General features: G+C 46.7%; 1 long non-coding RNA gene across 1 annotated transcript in view; it reads left to right on the top strand.

Moving 5' to 3' along the window:
• Positions 1-10,930: 10,930 nt before the first annotated feature.
• The window catches only part of LOC102486413 (uncharacterized), a 10,354-nt gene continuing 9,220 nt past the window's right edge, over positions 10,931-12,064 (top strand). The window contains exon 1 of the long non-coding RNA XR_334298.2: positions 10,931-12,049. This is a non-coding gene — a long non-coding RNA (uncharacterized LOC102486413). The remainder of the gene's footprint in view (positions 12,050-12,064) is intronic.

The raw sequence follows: 12,064 nt of genomic DNA, 5'->3' as shown, positions 1-12,064 counted from the left end.
GTATCTAGGTGTAAGTTCCTTTTTCTTTATTTATTTTGTAGTCTATAAATTATTTTACTTTCTCTAATTTTGGCATATTCTCTCACATTTTTTCTCAAAGTATTTAATCTTTGTTTTTCTCTCCTTTGGAACATTGTCTTTTACTTGTCCAGATACGAGATTATTCATCTTGCTCTCTGTATCTCGACTTTTCGCTTACATTTTCTACCCTTTACCTCTTCCTCATAAGCTCCTTGAGGAGCTTAATCATATAGAATTCTTGTTCATTCTTTGTCATATGTTGAGTTCTCTTTTTATTTAACTTTTTATTTACATTTAATCATTGCACATCTTTACAACATAATTTCTCAAAGCACACACACAGTGCATGTCAGCCAAGTCAAAGACATTTTCACATACATCATCCTCAGCAGGTAATTTTACATGTTTGTGTCTGTTCATGTTTCCCTGAGCCGCTCCTTCCTACCCCTGTCTACCCCTGTCTATAGTCTCTGGTGTCTACACTTCCCTCTCTGCTATTATATCTTCAAACCTTCCGATTTCTGTCAGAGAGTATAGACCTTCACAACTATTTATGATCTTTTTATTGTGAAACATGAATAGAGGTATAAAATATAACTATCTATGAATAGGTGAACAAATGATTATAAAGTGAATAATCATACTCTCACCCTCAGGAGGGCAAGTAACCTGAGCAGCTACACCATAGCCCCAAAGTAGAAGGGCTTAATGTTTGGGTTAGTGTTCTGCTACCTCTGTCTCGACATTTTTAAATATATATATATATGTATGTATCCGTATATACATATATATATATATATTTAAATTTTCTATAAGGTCTGTGTGCTCACCGGAGAGAGAAAGAGGGAAAGTGAGACAGCGCCCCTCAGCGGGGATGGTCACACTGCAATCCCTTCTCCTCCATTGTCTTCCTGGGACTTTGGGCACTCACGTACATATTCCCAGTGTTTTCTAAGCCACCAGGTCCAGGACTTGAACCCTACAGCCAGCCATGTGGGATCCAGCTGCCTTAACCATCACGCCACCAGCTGGCCCTATTCTAAAATAATTTTTAAGCCAGAGACCCCACACTTTCATTTCACACTGGCCCTATAACTTATGTGGCCTGTCCTAAACACCACCCATGTCAAAAAATGGAAAATCTGCCACACTTCGAAGTCCCTGGCATGTCCCTTGCCGATTTATAATCTCGTCCCTTCCCATGAAGGTATGTCAGGTGGAAAGGTAGTTGGGGCGGCTGGATCCCACATGGCAGACCCAGGGCTGAGGAACAAAGTGGACACAAGGTCCCGAAGCCCTGAGAGGAGAAAGGAGGAGGACGGGCTGCAGCATGGCCACTTTTCCCGGGCAGCCAGCCCCTGCGGGGGGGGAGAGTTCTCACGTCCTTCTCTCTCTTTCTGTGTCTTTCTCTGGGAAGCACATGCACCCTCTAGAGCCAAACTACAAAATAGAGAAAGAAAGAAGATAGAATATATCCCTGCTTCTGTGATACCCCCGTCATTGCTTTTCTTATCATTTTAAGCCTGTGTGGATAGCAGGGTTTCGTTTTCTTTGCTCAGGAAATGACGGCATGACGCATCAGTAAGGTGGCGTGCAGCGAAGCCCACCTCTTAGGGATGGAAGTGGTGACAGAAGTAAGGAACGGCCTGTTCCTGATGAAATGGTCATTGTCGCAGACCCTGGCCTCCTCCCTCACCCCACCCTGAAGATGGAGCACAGCAAGAAGCAGAATGGAGCGAAGACGTTAGCGCACAGAGAGCAGAAAATGCAGCAGCGTGACAGCTCCCAGCTACAGGGGCGCACCGATGAGCAGGGCTCCTGCACACGCACACGCACACGCACACGCACACCACACGCGACGTCAGCACAAAGCACGCGCTGCGATGAAAGCACACCCGGGGAGGCCAGGCCTGAGTGTCTGAGGCCTCCCGGGGGCTTTCGGGCTGCGATCTGAGGGCTGAACCGGGCTACCCCAGGAGAGCCCTGCCGAGGGAGAGGCGGCCCGGGACCCAGTGACAGCGAGCTCAGAGGCGGTTGAGGTGGTCCAGTGCGGCCTGGCGTGATCACCTGAGGAGCAGAGAACGGACTGCAGGGAAAAGCGAAAAGGGAGCGCCCAGGCAGGCGGCCGCGAGGTAGTCTGGTGAGCGCGCTGACAGCTTGGCTAGGACAATGGCAAGAAAGGCGGAAGAAGCAGGTCGATTCGCTTCAGAAGTAAAATGGCCAGTGCTATTGCAGGACGAGGAGTAGAAAGATGTGCCCAAGTGGGGAACAGACGCCCAGGTCCTGGCCTGTGCCTCGGAGTCAATAGTGACGCCATGTGCTGAGCGAGTACCCGGAGGACACGGAGGGGGAGGGCGCAAACAATGGCCTTGGTTCTGCTGGTTCCCATTTGAGCTACCCAGTGGAGGCACTGGGCAGACAGCGGGGACCTCGGACCTTCCACACGGCCTCCCATCACACTCAGCTCTCTGCTATCTAAGAAAGAAGAGGAGAGGAAAGAGAGAGAAAGAAAGAAAGAGGGAGACAGAAAGAAAAAGAACACAAAGGAAGAAAGAGAGAGAAATAAAGGAAGGGAGGGAGGGAGAAAAAGAGAAAGACGAAAGACAAAGAAAGAAGAGAGGAAAGAAGAAAGGAAGAAACAAAGAGAAAGAAAAAGAAAGGAAGGAAGGAAGAGAAAGAAGAAAGAAAGAAAGAGAAAGAAAGAAAGAGAGAGAGAGAGAGAGAGAGAGAAAGAAAGAAAGAAAGAAAGAGAAAGAAGAAAGGAAGAAACAAACAGAAAAAGAAAGGAAGGAAGGAAGGAAGGAAGGAAGAAAGAAAGAAAGAGAAAGAAAGAAAGAGAGAGAGAGAGAGAGAAAGAAAGAAAGAAAGAAAGAGAAAGAAGAAAGGAAGAAACACACAGAAAAAGAAAGGAAGGAAGGAAGGAAGGAAAGAAGGAAAGAAGGAAGAAAAAGAAAGAAAGAATAAAGAAAGAGAGAAAGAAAGAAAAAGAAAGAGGGAAGGAAAGAAAGGAAAGAAAGAAAACGAGAGGAAGAGAAAGGAAAAGGAAGAAAGAGAAGGCACGACAGCAATGCTCCCTTCCCGCAGACCTTTCTTACTCGGTTTTCATTCGAGGGAAGCACCGATGCCGCAGGCACTGTCCGTACAAGGACACCTTCATTCTTAGGCCACGACTAGTCTAAAGGCCCCGCCGCCCGTAATCTCTAACACGTGAAGATTCCCAATCCCTGGACGTTGGGTAACGAACTTGCAGGAGCTCCTGAAAAAGCAGCATATAGGTTCTTAATTCTTATTCCTGGCTGCTTAAAGCCATTTCCAACATTTGGTGACTTATTTAGTGTCATGAAGATGGAAACCGGTTATGCCAATATCTTTCTTACCAAAAGACAGTAAATCCAGTAGAAAAATAGGACTTTAAACAGCCGCAGTTTTTCAAAGATAATATGTGCATCGTTTTTATTAAAAGAAGGCAGATGTAATTCTGTGTGAGTTTAATGCTTAAACAGTAGTTACCAACACTCCCGGGGTCCCGTCATGCCACTGGCTGATAAAGCACCGTTCCTTCCTTGCACAGCGTCGGCGACCACTGTCTAACCGAAGGCCACTCACCTGGTGGGGACAAAGGGTAGCCGACCTACTGTCAGCCTGTCAGCCAAGGTCAAGGCGCCCCTCCAGTTTTCCCTCATTGAACAGCATGTCCTTTATAAAAACATACATTTCTTAACTTGCTGCTTCTGTTTCTCATTTGAAGACACATTAAATTCTCTGAGCACCACTTACTAATTTATTAACTACCAACAAGTTAAAATCTGCTAAAGATGCCCAGAGGATGCGTGCTGTAGACTCGCAGCTGCAGATAATGAACTTTACGAACGTGTTGCCAGGGAACCAGGAGACTTCCATATGCTCAGAGGCCATTATTTGGACCAAAAATAAAGTTCTAATGATTTCATCTATAAAATGTCCAGAAGAGTGCTATGCTAATTTTAGGAAGACAGAATAAGCTAGCAGATGTCATGGGTAAGCTACGACTTATGAGGGACAAAATCCTTCATTGAAGGATGTATTCTTTTTGGCATTCTCATATTGCATTACTTTGAGTTCTTATTTTTGAATATGAAATAACAGGGGACCAGCCAGACATTCCGGTGGTTAAGGTAGCTGGGTTCCACATAGCCAACCATGGTCCCAACATGGCAGCTTGAAAAACGTTGGGCACATGTGAGTGCATGCCTAAAATCATGAGAGGAGAATGGAGAAAAAAGGGTTGTGGTGTGGACATCTCTCCTGGTGGGTGATTTCTCACTTTCCCTCTCTCTCGCCTTCTCTCTCTGTCTCCAGCAAGAGGATGTAACCTATGGCAAAATTTTAAAGAAAAAAGAGAGAGAGAGAGAAAGAGAGACTGGTGGCTAGCACGGTGGTTAAAGGTGCTGAACTCCCACATGGTCAACCATGGTTCAAGTCCCAGACCTGGTGGCTTAGGCCACTCTCTCTCTCTCTCTCTTGCTCTCTCACTCCCTCTGTCCCTCTCTGGTCAAATTAAAATAAATAAGGTTAAGTAAAATAATTCTTAAAAGAGAGAGAGAGAGAAATAAAGTTAAATTAAAAAAGAGAGAGAGGAGAGAGAGAGAGAGTCCCGTCTACACCCAGACTCTGACCCAGAGGCTCTCCGAGGTAGGATAGTTAATCCTCACAACAAGCTCACGAGGTGCACATTTCCCATTTTACAAGGGGAAAACCAGAATACACTTTAAACCTTGCCCAAGTCACATGGAAAACTAATTCTCAGAGCCATAAATTAATACCTTAGGATGAGACAACAGGTCTTCTATAGGAAATGATAGCACTGGGCAGTTGGTGACCTGTGCACGTTAGAAATCCTAGAGACAGAGAATCACCCACTGACAAATGTTTTCAATGACATTTTTCACCTTTCATCAACTATTGCTCACTCCTCTCATGCAGAAAACAGAAATGACCTAACCCATGGAAATCTCGGGAAAAGTACAAATTTGTTTCACCAACTCCCTTTGGTACTCAGAGTAAAACAAGCATTTAGCTTGCGGAGGACTAACGCCACAGCGCTCTGACAGCCGTAGGAGAACAGTGCGGTCGGCAGGAACCGGGCATGCGAAGGAAGAGCCAGAACCCTCCCTCCCTTCCTTTTCCGTGTCCAAACCAGGGACCGGCACTTCCTCAAGGCATGATGGCATTGGAAAGTACCTTGTTCTCAGAATTACATTCTTTCTTTTTTTTTTTTGAGAGGTTTTTTTTGCTATAGGGCGTGTGCGCTCGCCAGACAGACAGAGACAGAGAGACAGAAAGCGAGAAATCCCCCCCCAGGGTGGATGGCCACGCCGCAATCCCTTCTCCTCCATGCTCCTCTCGGGATCTTGGGCACACACGCACACGCGCCCGGTGTGAGTTTAAGTCACTGGGTCCGGGATGCAAACCGCAGTTGCCTACGTGGGAGTCCAGCGACATAGCCATTACACTAACTGCTGGTCCCTCAATTATTTGTATCTTTAAATGTATCCTTTTCCCCCAGTTTTTAAAATGGACGAATTAAAAAACATAAAAAGTGAAGTAATAGTATAATAAACACCTGTGCTAACTACTGAGCTTCAAAATCATTAGCTATCTGCCGTAAGTGCTTTACCTAGCCTTCTTTTTTTTTTCTAATAGACCACAGATTAGTTTATTTTTAACAATCCTGCCATGAATTCATAGGGAAGAGGTTCCAGCAGCTCAGGCTCCTTTCCGTTGGTTCTCACACAGTGGCTGCTCTGGGTGGAGCAGGCTGGCTCTTCAGTTGAACCCAGGGCCCTTTCTCCTTGGCTTCCTCCTGTTTCTGGTCATTTTCCTTCACAGTTTTAGGAAGCTGTCCTGCTCTTAGAATGCGTAATATGCTCAATACGCACATTGATTCTCTTGGCAAGACTCTTGCCCTTAACTTGTTTGTTCACAACGATGCCCACAGCATGCCGGGTGACAGTGTAGACTTTTCCAGGTGTGCCATGGTCACATTAGAGACAGAGAAGAGAGACAGAAAGCGAGAAATCACCCCCTGGGGAGATGGCCGCGCTATAGTCCCTTCTCCTTTTTGAGCAGTCCCCATTCCCCTGATGTCTACAATATCCCCTTCTTGTAGATTCGCATAGATGTTGCCAAGGAACCACTCCATGTTTCCTAAAAGGCCTGGAGAACACACACGGGTGCCTCCCCGCTCCCTGGTGTTCGTCATTTTGGTGAATTACTGGAAGATGGCGGTCTCCCCATCCTTCTGTTGCATATGTGTGACCCATCTGAAAGTAAGACGCAAACATTATAATACTTTGCCCCTAAATACTTCAAGCATGCAACTTCTAAAGTAAAACATTTCTTTACAGAACTTTTTTTTTTTTTTTGGAGAGGTTTTTGCTATAGGGTACGTGCACTTGCCAAACAGACAGAGAGAGACATAGAGACAGAAAGTGAGAAATCACCCCCCAGGGGGGATGGTCACGCCACAATCCCTTCTCCTCCATTCTCCTCTCGGGATCTTGGGCACGCACGCACATGCGCCCGGCGTGAGTTTTAAGCCACCGGGTCCGGGACGCGAACCACGGTCAACTACATGGGAGTCCAGCGACATAGCCATTACGCTAACTGCTGGTTCCCCCAGAACTTTTTTATTAATACATAAGGTCCATAAATAGTTGCTGTTTTATAATCATCTCAAAAAAATCTATTTCATACTTTTTTTCTTAAAGTAGGATTTTTTTTAAAAAAAGAATTATTTTATTTAACTTTATTTATTTTAATTTTGCTATAGAGAGATAGAGTGAGAGAGAGATGGAAAGTGTGAAAGCAAACTGCCAGGTCCGGGACTCAAACCACGGTCGCCCATGTGGGAGTCCAGCGCCCTTAACCACCACGCCAGCTGGTGCCCCCCTTAAAGCGGGATTTAATCAAGTGTCACACAGCATGTTGTTGTTCTGCCTCTTCACTCGCGTTTATCTGGGACTGTCTCTCGTTTTCCTCCAGGGCACTGACTTTGGAAGAAGCACAGCCAGCGACATTACAGAATGTTTATTGCTCCTCCGTGCTGTCATTTAATGTCTTCTGTTTCTTTATTTCCCTGTGCTGAGTCACCCTTGCATTTCTGGATAGCTCACCTGGACATAAGATACTCTTCTGTAATGTTCTCTGGGGATTCTGTTTTCTAATATTTTGTTTAGGATTTTTTTTTTTTTTTTGGAGAGGTTTTTGCTATAGGGCGCGTGCGCTTGCCAGACAGACAGAGAGAGACATAGAGACAGAAAGCGAGAAATCACCCCCCAGGGGGGATGGTCATGCCACAATCCCTTCTCCTCCATTCTCCTCTTGGGATCTTGGGCACGGACGCACACGCACCCGGCGTGAGTTTTAAGCCACCGGGTCCGGGACGTGAACCGCGGTCGACAACGTGGGAGTCCAGCGACATAGCCATTACGCTAACTGCTGGTTCCCAGGATTTTTATACTAATATTCATCTGTTAGTCTCTGGTTGATCTTTGAAGCGTAGGGGTGTAGAGTCAGCTGGGAAATAGCTAGCAGGCATCCTTAATATAAATTATTTTCCTACAAACCGGACCACCCACTGTTGCATAAACCTACTGATCTGGGAGCGTTCTTTCTTGGGATCTCAGCCACTCTGAAGGTTATCCTAGGCTAGGACTAGGTCAGAGAATGGAGATTTGGGGACATGTGGCCTAATTTTTGCTTGCTTGCTTATTTGCTGTAGGGCACGCACACTCACTGGGAGAGGCAAGGAAAAGCAGAGGTAAAGAGAAGACGTGAGCGGTCACTCCCGAGGGGCCTGGCCGGGCCGTCCCTCCTCTGCAGTCTCCCCTCAGGACGGTAGACAGCGGTGCTCATGGGCCCTGCCACCGGTCTCCCACCACAGGCTCTGAGACAAACTGCTCGGTCCCCTGTGAGGTCGTCGCCTTAGCCTCCATGCCACCTGCGGCCCCACCTGGTTTCCTTTTGACCTCATCTCCCTTGTCACTGCTGGGAGTAAAACTGTGCCCCCGCCCAGGTTCTCCCTGTCTGCCTTGATCTGCCCATAGGCTGAATCCTTCCGCGTCAGGGTAAAGTCACAAGTTCGGCTCCTTTTGGCTCCGAGTTACATTCCGGAATCCGCCCTGTTCCTGGTATCGGAGGATGTAGGAGTCAGATGAGGGGGGGCCATGCAGACAACACAAGCTGGTAAAGAGGCTGCCTCCCATCCCTAAGGCAAGGCCTGGACTGGGAAGAAACTGCGAGGCAAGGCCAAGGTTTACGAGCCCCCTTGTGTCGCTGTACTGGCCGGTATTCAATTTCTCTGCCGTGAGCTTTACTGTTATTACGGCACCCTGCAAGGGTAAAATATCACTCACAACCATTGCAATAAAGCCAATTAGTGATCTTGTAGAAATGTGGTTTCCTAAGATGACAGGAGAGGGCCAGGAAGTTTGAGACTCCCCCACCTGTGTGTTTTAAGCCAAAATTAACATATGTTAAGGTTAAGTTAATATAAGCCAAATTAGCATTAGTAACATATGTAGACTAAGTTAGTTTAAGGCTAGTTTACATAAATACCCCTTGTTAAGGCTGCAGGCCAAAGTTAACTTATGTTAGGCCAACTTAGCATATCCACCCATGACAGGGACTTAAAGATAAAGCACAAGAATTCACTGATTAACAGACTAAGAATTCAACAAATAAATATAGGAACCTGTGGGTTAATAGAGGAAGGACAGATCTGGCTAACAGCGAAAGAATAAACACACCTGAAGGCTCCAGGGGGAAGAGTAACTATCTTAGCTGGAAGTCTTATCTAATTCAGGCAAGCAACAGGTAGTTTTTAACTACAAAGAGCTTCTCATCTATGTGCTGTTGACTATGAAAAACTGCTAATAAAACATCCTGTGTTGTCTCCTGAGTTACAAGATCATCTTCCTTTCCCATATGGGCAATAGACTCACCCTCTTTAGCTGTAATATATAGATAGTCCATATATTAACTGTGTCTTTACGTAACAAGACAAGATTTCTGTCTAGGCCTTTGTAACCGACAATGCTGCTGCCCTGGCCCGGGACTGAAGTTACCAAGCTTCCTACAAGCCCCCTCTTCAAAAGACCCTGTCCGGTAATCAAGACTGAAGAAGAAAATGCACCAGACAAATAGATTCCTTCGTTCTGAGAACTGTGTTTGGCTTCACCTGTTCAAACAAGACAGACATCATGTTTTATGATCACTGTTCCTGTGCTTTGAATTCCCTGTTTCATAGAGTAAATCTTTTATTTCCCCCTCACCCCCCCTACTCCTGTAAGACATCCCTCAATAAATATGTGTGTTTGGTGGCCGCTAGCGCTGCAGTCTGGAGCTGACTCTGGCTGTAGCCGGCTGAGAACATGCTAAGAGGCATTGAGGTCTTAGTCTAATTTTTGTTTCTGATCACCCGTGTCGCCTTCCTGTGTACGAGTCTCAACCACCCCCGGCAAGCTCTGAACATCTTTCTCCAGCTAATTTGCTCTAAATGATATTGCTTCTAGGCTACATTCCAGTCTGTGATGGAAGTTTGTTTGCTAGTTTCATTATGGGTGCTTTTTTCCTCTATATTTGTTTTTTTGTTCATTTCTGCAGACTTTGGGAAGAATAAGGCAAACCTACTCTCATTCTATTATCCTTTCAGAAATTTCTCTAACTTGAATATTTATTTAGTTATTTTATTTTATTTTTTAGAGGTTTTTACCTTAGGGCATGTACACTCGCTGGAGAGAGAAAGAGAGACAGACACAGTGAGAGGGAAAGTAAGAAATCATCCCCCAGGGGCAATGGCCGTATGGCAATCCCTTCTCCCCCTGGGATCTTGGGTGTGCACATACATGTGCTCGCTGTGATTTTCAAGCCACTGGGTCCTTGACTTGAACCACCATCTGCCATATGGGAATTCAGTGATGTAGCCACTATACTGTCTGCTGGTCCTAACCTGAATATTTAAATTATTGATTTAATATTTGTCAAAATATTGATTAAATATTAGATAGGGCCGACAAGTGGTTTGGAGATTAAGGCACTGGATCCCACATGGCCAACTTCGTGGTTCAAGTCCCAGACCTAACAGCTTGCAAATCACACTGGGTCTGTTTGCATACACGCCTAAAATCCCAAAGGAGACTGGAAGGGGAGGGATTACGGTGTGGCCATCCCCCTGGGAAGGGGCGGTGACTTCTCTCTCTCTCTCTCTCTCTGCCTCTCTCTGATGAGCACACATGCCCTGTAGCAAAACAAGCAGAAAAAGACGTGTAAGTAGGCAGAGCTCTAACACATTCCTGTGTCCAGACAGAACCACACTATGTTATGGTCCTCCTGCCTCGCTCTTCTAAGGAGCTGGGAGGGACTATGGTGAGTGGGATGCTGCTGAATGTCAAAAACAAAATACCCACGGGCCAGCAGATGGCATAGTGGCTACGTTGCTGGACTCCCACATGGCTGACCATGGTTTGAGTCCCAGACCTGGTGGCTTGAAACTCTCTCTAGGTGCATGTCCATGCATGCCCAGGATCCCAGAAGGATGGAGTAGAAAAGATGGCAGTATGAACATTCCCTCCAGGGGAATGAGTCCCACTTTCCCTCTCACTGTCTCTGTCTCTTCCTCTCTCTGGTGAGCATATGTACCCTAAACCTCTAAAAAAAAAACCCTAAAATGCCATTCTCTGGTGAATTCCACATTCTCTATTTAGTTCTACGGAATCTTCATCACAGCACCTGCCTGTTCCCAGCCACAGAGTAGATGGCCCAGGTCAGGGCAAGGACTGCTCCATCTCACCCAACCCACTGAGACTGTGACTCAGGCAGAGACAAAGGTTTCATCACTTCATTGCCGCCTCGCTGGGGTAATCTGCTCTCCGCTCACCACTGGTGATGGGTCCTCACTGCCAACGAGGGGGGTAACCTGAATCTAACACCCCACAGGGCAGTGAGAGAGGAGCTCTCGACCATCACCCCACAGAAGCACTGATCTGGACGTCGACCACACACGTACCTCGTGGACGTTGGGGAGTCAAGCGTGGAAGTCCCAGCACTCTGCTGCATCATGAAACCCAAGGGTAACTAGACAGAAGAGAGTCAGGGCGATTTTACTTTACCCGTGTCACCCTCTCCCGAGGTGACGCAGCTCAGTGCCGAGAAAGGTCCCTCAGCCCTTGGTTCCTCCCATGGGGGAGGTGAGCACAATGAGTGAGCGTCCAGCTCCTTCCTTCCTACAGGACACTGACCAGGAGGCCCCTCTACTCTCGCCCCACCGAGTGCTGAGCGGTCAGCATGGCTGAGTGTTGGGAGGGCTGGGGGCAGGAAACAGAGGCTGCAGAATCTGTCAGCCATGCCGTGGACGCCATCAGGATGCCCATTCGTTAGCCACTTGGGGGACCGTGTATGGACCACCACCACCCACCAGCTGGCCTCTGGGCACTCCAGACACTCCACACATCTCACCACACCTCCAGGCTGGCTCCCCACGTGCATCACATGGACAGTGAGCACAAATGTCATATACAGACAGCTCGACTCCATGGGATCGGAAAAGTCACACAACTTGAGTTCAGGCCATTGCCCTACAGAAAACAAATGTTAGCTCTCAGTACTTGGCCTGGCTTTGCAGGATCAAGAGAAAACATAGACGAGTCCCCCCACACCACCATCTTGTATCCAGGAGATACAAGAGGTGTGGAACTGACGTGTCTACAGAAAAAAGTCTGAGGGAGCTTAACAATCCCTAGCTCGGTGGTTCTGTGAAGTTGTTTTTCTGATGAAGACATCAGTAAAAACTGGAGAAGATGACTGCTTCTTCAAATGCAAAAACATCAATAAATCAATGTAAGACTTCAAGGAAAATTAAAAATCAAGGAAACACAACACTATCAAAGAAACACGATAATATCTCATTACTAACTCCAAAGAAATGAAGATGCAACAGCCTGCAAGTGAGCAGACACTCTCCTCACAGGAAGGGGTTAGCTGCCCGAAGGTGCGTTGTTCCAGG

This window comes from Tupaia chinensis, unplaced genomic scaffold (assembly GCF_000334495.1).
Source record: "Tupaia chinensis unplaced genomic scaffold, TupChi_1.0 Scaffold000195_1, whole genome shotgun sequence".
NCBI classification, from domain to species: domain Eukaryota; kingdom Metazoa; phylum Chordata; class Mammalia; order Scandentia; family Tupaiidae; genus Tupaia; species Tupaia belangeri.
Note: the sequence above shows the minus strand (reverse complement) of the source record. Positions and strands in the feature narration are given on the sequence as shown.